Here is a 7,870-nt window from a genome sequence, read left to right as displayed (position 1 = left end):
AGAAGTCTATATTCATCATGACTCTTCCTTTCCTACAACTATAAATAGGGGTCTCATAATTCAGAAAGGTACCTCAGAATTCTAACAAGTAGCAAGAGAAAGCTCGTGGATCAAACGCCGCTATTTCTCTAAAAAGCGCAAGCATTCAAATCAAGTTCATCAAGATCAAGGATCAAGACCGCAATATTCAAGAACAAGTTCAAAAACCCATGAATTCAAGCACAAATCAAGATCAAGTCCCTCAAGTCTGCAAACAAAGTTCAAATTCAAGATCAAGCTTCAAGCCCTTGAATTTATATTTGAAAAAGCGAATCAGAGAATTCATCGAAATTGTAACACTCGCATTGAAATCAATAAAATCGATCATTGCAATATATTTTTCTTGTATCGATTATTTATTTTCAGTCTCAAAAAATTTTATTGTCCAACAATGTGCTAACAACTTTGCTTTTTACTTGGCTAGGCTGTTAATGTGATTTTACACTTTAAAAAGAGAACAGGTAAAAATACACTACTGCACTGTGAGGGTTTGGATATTATTTGACACGGAGGGATATTTTTTTCCTTAATATAAGCTAAATCTTTAAAATGAATGATTATGATTATTTTTTAACAAAACTTAACACTTAATTTGATGCGAAGGGAATATTATTTTTCTTTTGGCAAGATTTGAAAAAAGTAATACACTTCAATTGGTGCGGAGGGTATACAATTTTTCTTAAGCATAAGCTAAATATTATATTTTTAGTTGTCCTAAAAATAATTATACTCAAATTTTTATCATGCAAGAAAAAACAATTTATAGTATAATTTCTTTTAAAAAAGAATTGCAGTTGTATCATGTTCACAAAGTGCCAAAAGAGAAGCATGGCACCCCGTTTTAGTGCGCTATGTGATTTTATCTATTTTAAAAGAACAGCTCTGGGAAGGGTTGTTAACAGGAGGAATTAACGTATTTTTGTATAGCGTACTAAAAAATGCATTTACGGTAAAATAGTATTATCTTTTTTTGTTAATTATTTGTGTTCAATTGATATTTCTTTTACATCATTTAGGTTCCAGGTTCTTCCAATTCATTGTTTTTGTGTGAGTACTTCAGATTCATTCTTTAACGTAGTACCAGAGTTGGCAAAAACTGAATTGTTTGGAACTAAAAGACAGTATGGCATGGTGGCCGCTGACGACCAGCAATGCGATTTCAATTGATTCCATTACCTAATTCTCACCCCCCCTCCATTCTTCGGAACCGGAGTTGTCAAAATGGGGAAGGAACCAATTTTTTTGACAGATTAAAAAGTGAAGTATTGGATTCAATCTATTTTGATTGACAAAGACACGAAACAAATTCATGAACCAGGTTGAAGACACATGTTACATTATTCATAATCCAGGTTGAAGAAGGACTCTCTGAAGTATAAAAAGCCTCAAGGTGAATAGTTTGGAAGTCTATATAGAGAATATTCATGAAAGGAATCCACAGATGTACGCCTCATTGTCAGACGAGTTCGTAGTGAACTCGGAAGGATGCATATAGACAAATTCTTCCGCAAAAAGATTCACGCACTCATACTGAGGTTCGAACAAATAAACAAGAGCATATCTAAGATAGTTCTGACCGGCTATTGAAGTGCAACCTGATCCAAAGGACCGAACTGAAGAATCTGTTTCATAGTCATATGAATCTGAATCTTTATTGTGAATCAAGAAGTTCAATTGAGTTGTACCTAGAAGCGTTGTTTAGGCATCAATATAGTGTTCACTTTAATTTCAAGTTGGGGATAACTTGAAGAGGGTTCAATGTTCTAGATAGATTGTTGAAGATACGGAACTCTTTGAGGGATTTTGAATTAAAAGTAACAAACAAGTTCGTCAATTAAGTGGGTCTTTCAAATTTTAAAAATTAGATAAAAGTGATAAAAAAATTTCAGTTTTCAATTTTAACATTTTTCATTTCAACAACTATAAAAGTTGTCTCAACAACAACTATAAAAGTTGTCTCAATAACTATCAAAGTTGTTCGACAACTGTGCGAAGTTATTGGATAACTTTGATAATCATTGGGGCAACTAATGCAGTTGTCGGACAACTTTGATAATTGTTCGATCAACTAATATAGTTATCGAACAAGATTCCTAGTTGTTTGAGCGACTTTACCTTTTTAGCTTAATAATATTGTGGAATTCATTTGTCACCTTTATTTAATTGAAGACTTGGGAGGTACTTTCGATTCATTTTGCTCGAGTTAGTTCATAGGTTGCAAGTGCTTGAAATCAAACTATTTGTTGAGGCTCATTGTTCTAGTAGAGTTGGGATACATTTTGCAGAGGTATAGGTCGTAGTTTTCGCCATTGTTAGCCTGGGAGAGCTATGTGTTAGACTAACAATATAAAATTTGAATGATCAACGAATGATTGAATAGAAAAATTATAATAAAAATTTCAAGTAATAACAAATTGCTTAGCAAATATATTTTTATTTAGATATTTGATTCGTTGGAACTAAAAATGGAATAAACGAGGTTTAACATAAAATGTGTTTAATTTTACGTTAAATAAAATGGAAATTGACTTTTATTTTCAATTTTATTTTTTTCAAAAGAATATGGCAAAAACCATTGACAAAGACATCCATCATTTTAGTGTGTATACTAATAATCCCAAATCTCACATTGAGTGTGGTTCAAAACAATACCAAAATTATGGAATACATCTCTGGATTGCAAATCTCAAAATCCAAAATTCAACCAAATATCAGATAAAGTACTCCTATTTTATTGCGATTCTCTTATCCCACGAATCAAATGAATCAAATGACCCCTTATAGTTTAATTAAATTTTCCAAAATATTGAAGGATAGTTTTCCCATATAGGAATAGTGGAATGGTAAATTTTAAGCAACCTGCCTCCACGTAGGCTATTGCTATAGCTGCAAAGAATGGTCCGTGAAAGCTATGTCATGGCGACCACAATTGAACCAGATGGATCAAATATCATTTGGTGTTAGCAAGAAAGAAAAATTTGCTATTGATTGATTGTCAGAGGGAAAAAAATTTGAGCAGAGGATTTTGTAATTCGGAAGGACAGCGTGAAACAACCTCTTCATAATTTAGAAAGCCACACCACTTCAAGATGTATCCATGTACTAAAGAAGAATGACCATCCTAAGATCTGCAAAGAGCATGGATATGTAAACTGATATAAAATAGAGCATACATCAGGACAAAAGCGAGATAGTATTTCTTAACATGATCAAGAAATCACAAATAGACCTCAAAAGACAACTGTTTTCTGGGTTAATAAATGTTATTTTCACCTTAAAACACTAATTCCCTAGATCGAACCTATCTTCTTTCATAACTCAGAAATCCCGGAAAGCCCCTGGACACGGCTCCATCACATCTCATAATCAACGACAAAAAGGAAATCAAACTAGTACAGAGTTGACAAGGAAACAAGAAGCTGAAGTGTGAGAAAAACCCAAGCACAGATGTATCAACAACTTTCAACACACATTATCTCATCGTACATTACAAAGCAAATCTTTATAAGAAGGGCATATAACTCGGAAGAGAGAACAATACAATTGGTCATTTCTACATTAAATCCTATCACAATTTTGGGACACATCAAGGCATAAACCAAAGCAAAGTACTAAGAACACGAGGGCAAAGAGGCCATCCTATTCTTCAGCGGCACTGGCAACACTAAGATCCACATTGAGGTCCAGAACCTGAAGAAAGACAATTGAGTCACCTCCGTTAGATACTCTAAATTCAATAAATATACATCTTGGACGTAGTACGCATTACATTCCCTGCACCCTTCCCTTTCCAAAGAAGGGGTGAGCAGAGAAAAAGTTGAAGGCGACGATGTATACTAAGTGAAAGTTCTCCTTTCATGTAAAAGAGGCAAAAACTCTAATAGCAGATATCTTTAGCAGGGTATTCCTATATAGAAGCTCTGCCTTCATAATGTAGAAATATCATGCTACCAATATCCTCCAGGGTCCTATTTTCTTCTAACTATACAGCTGATACAATAACCTTTCTACCAAGGCTCACATCTAACCTCACAAACACATATATCGAGAAGGACAAGATTTAATAAGCCATCAGTGATAAAGTTGTTTAAAAAAGTCCAAGATCAAAGAAATCCAAGATCAAAAAATAACTAACTGTACACCATCACAGAATGTATGCTGCTACTGATGATTGAGATTTGGAGGGGGGGAAGGAAAAGAAAGGGAATAGGGAGAATTTGTTGTGATACAAGAAATTAGCAATGTCATTAGAAACCTTCAATCTACGACTCTATTATCAGAACTAAGCCTTGACATCACTTGATCAACAATTTGTCACATCACTGTCAGAAAGAAACTATTTATCAAGGATTCAGCTGCAGTGTTCAACCGCATTCACTCCAACTGATTCAACTTTAACGTAGTATTTCTTGTCACCAACTATGGAATTCCAGATCAGGAAAAGTTACATATGTATGAACACTGCTATGCACCCAATTCTCTGTCTCACCACATATAAATGGGGACGAAAATGTTGGGACAGACTGTTCACCGTAAGATTAGAAAAAATCCAAAGATGTTCAGTGCTACAATACAGTGAAAGACATAGATCTCAATCAATTAGAGTTAATTCTATGGGGGATACAAGAGCTGCAGCTAAACTCACTACTAGAAAAAAAGGAAAAACTGACCACGTCGTGTGGTCTGTTTTCCCCAAAAACCGAACAAATTTTGTGGTCGGAAAACCTGTGGTAGCTTTTTAAAAACCGACCACAAGTGGTCGGTTCTTTTAAAAAATATATATATATATTTTTAAAATTGTTTATTATTTTATTAAAATTATTTGTGGTCGGTTCTTTTAAAAAATATATATATATATTTTTAAAATTGTTTATTATTTTATTAAAATTGGATAAAATAATTTTCGAGGAAAAAAAACCGACCACAAGTGATCGATTTTATAATAAATTAATTATTTAATTTAATAAGAAACCAACCACTTGTGGTTGGTTTTAAAAAAAAAAAAAAAAACAACCACTTGTGGCCGGTTTTTATAAATATTTTTTAATTGAATTTTTTTAAAAAAAGCTACCACATGAGGTCGGTTTTTTTGATAATTTTGTAAAAAAATATATTGAAAATTTTAAAAAAATCTACCACATGTGATCGGTTTTTTTGATAATTTTGTAAAAAATAAAATTGAAAATTTTCAAAATACAAAAATTAAAAATCAAATTATTTACAAAATAGCCCACTAATCATTTACAGACATTGATTATTATCTACACTACATCCCACTAATCATTTAATATACAATCAACCAACCACCATAAGAATACAAACATTATTTACAAAATTTATCGAGATTCCAAATCCAAACTATAAAACATACAAAATACTAAAAACTACAACTCATCATCCGCATCTTCATTCTCAACATCACCCATTCTATTATCAATATCTCGTTGATATATCCAACTATAATCAGGTTCCATCTACACAATCAATCACATTCAAGTAATTAGTTCAAGTCACAAAAGTTCTCATTTCACATATTAACACCTAAACATTTTCAAGTCACTAATTCACTTCACAAGTTACCAAACTAAACTAAAGTCAAATGAAAAGTTCACGTTTCCGGTACCTACACTTAAAACATTTTGAAGTCACTAATTCACTTCTCAAGGGACCACACTTCACCAAAATCAAAACGCAAGTTCACATTTCAAGTACCTAAATTCAAAACAAAAGTCACTAACCATAATTCAAGTAACTACACTTAAACATTTCAAGTCACTTCACAAGTTATCTAACTAAACTAAATTCGAAATGAAAAGTTCACATTTCAAGTACCTAACACCTAAACATTTTCAAGTCACTAATTCACTTCACAAATTAGCAAACGAAACTTAATTCAAAATGAAAAGTTCACATTTCAAGTACCTACACCTAAACATTTTCAAGTCACTAAGTCACTTCACAAGTTACCAAACTAAACTAAATTCAAAATGAAAAGTTCACATTTCAAATACCTACCCTTACACATTTTCAAGTCACTAACTCACTTCTCAAGTGACCACACTTAACTATATTCAAAACACAAATCCACCTTCCAAGTAACTACATTTAATTAATCATTTTCGACTCACTAATGCACTTTTCAAGTGACCACACTAAACCACACTTCAGCAAATTCAATTGGCAAGTTCACATTTCAACTACCTAAACTTTTTTTATGATAAGGTAACATCATTTCAACTATCTAAACTTAAAACATTTTCGAGTCACTAGTTCACTACTCAAGTAACCAAATTTAGTAAATTCAATTGACAAGTTCACATTTCAAGAACCTAAACTAAAACATTTTCGAGTCACTAATTCACTACTACTCAAGTAACCACACTTCAGCAAATTCAATTGACAAGTTCACATTTCAACTACCTAAACTTAAAATATTTTCAAGTCGCTAGTTCACTACTCAAGTAACCAAATTTAGTAAATTCAATTGACAAGTTCACATTTAAAGAACCTAAACTTTAACATTTTCGAGTCACTAATTCACTACTCAAGTAACCACACTTTAGCAAATTCAATTGACAAGTTCACATTTCAACTACCTAAACTTAAAACATTTTTGAGTCACTATATTCAAAACACAAGCCCACCTTTCAAGTAACTACACAAAACATTTTCGACTCACTAATGCAATTCTCAAGTGACCACACTTAACAAACTTCAAAACACAAGTTCACATTTCAAGTACCTACACTTAAACATTATCAAGTCACTCACTCACTTCTCAAGTGACCACACTTCACTATATTCAAAACACAAGTTCACCTTTCAAGTAACTACACTTAAACATTTTCGACTCACTAATGCACTTATCAAGTGACCACACTTGACTAAATTCAAAACACAAGTTCACATTTCTAGTTCCTAAAAACTTAAACATTTTCAAGTCACTAACTCACCTCTCAAGTGACCACACTTCACTATATTCAAAACACAAGCTCACCTTTCAAGTAACTAACTACACTTAAACATTTTCGACTCACTAATGCACTTCTCAAGTGACTACACTTAAAACATTTTCGACTCACTAAAGTGTCAAAACCTAAAAATAGGGGTTGCAACTAAGTTACACAATCCATAGCTATAATCTAAAAAGCGAAGTTGAACCACTTGGCCTCAACCATCCAAACCAATCTTATTGATAAGTAAGAATCCATACATAAGAATATCACAACTCTCAGGTCATTATTTAACTAGTCAAAAATCATAACTGGAGCCAACAAGTCTTTACTATTGTAAAATACCCAAACCAACGTCTCCTTAAAAAACTAAGCATATACCCAATAGTTCTCACAAGATCTAAAACTAAATGATGTCAAAGATCATAACCACAGTATATTAAAACCACAGGCTAACGATGTGAGCAATCAAATCAACATACACGAAGGGGAACAACACACGAAGGCATAACTAAGAACTTATTGGGGCTGCAAAGAGTCCTGATGATATCAAAATCTCGATAACCTTAGAAAATACATTTTCACACATGTTGATAAGAAGATATAGAGAATTAACTCAAGAATCATAGTCATGTTCCACGAACTTAAAATCTAGGAATAAGGTAGAGCACACGAAGATCAAAAACAGTAAGAATGCGAACCATAAGAAGAGTCAGACCCGAAAAGTGTTCGTCTTATTTCTCGTTCGGAGGAGCGGGGGTCTGGCTCGGGTGGCTTCCGGCGTGGGGATGGTCGCCGTTGACTGGTGGCACTGGAAGCTGGAGGAGGAGGAACGGAGAGAGCCAGCGGCGGCGCTGGGTTGGTTCGCCGCTGCTGGT

General features: G+C 33.3%; 1 long non-coding RNA gene across 1 annotated transcript; it reads right to left on the bottom strand.

The window, feature by feature from the left end:
* Positions 1–5,224: 5,224 nt before the first annotated feature.
* Positions 5,225–6,733, bottom strand: LOC124896542. The gene is made up of 2 exons (XR_007052945.1): positions 5,667–6,733; positions 5,225–5,513 (listed from the first exon to the last, which is right to left on the bottom strand). It is a non-coding gene; the product is annotated as an uncharacterized LOC124896542 (long non-coding RNA).
* Between the last annotated feature and the right edge of the window lie 1,137 nt (positions 6,734–7,870).

This window comes from Capsicum annuum, chromosome 3 (assembly GCF_002878395.1).
Source record: "Capsicum annuum cultivar UCD-10X-F1 chromosome 3, UCD10Xv1.1, whole genome shotgun sequence".
In the NCBI taxonomy this organism is placed as follows: Eukaryota; Viridiplantae; Streptophyta; class Magnoliopsida; order Solanales; family Solanaceae; genus Capsicum; species Capsicum annuum.
Note: the sequence above shows the minus strand (reverse complement) of the source record. Positions and strands in the feature narration are given on the sequence as shown.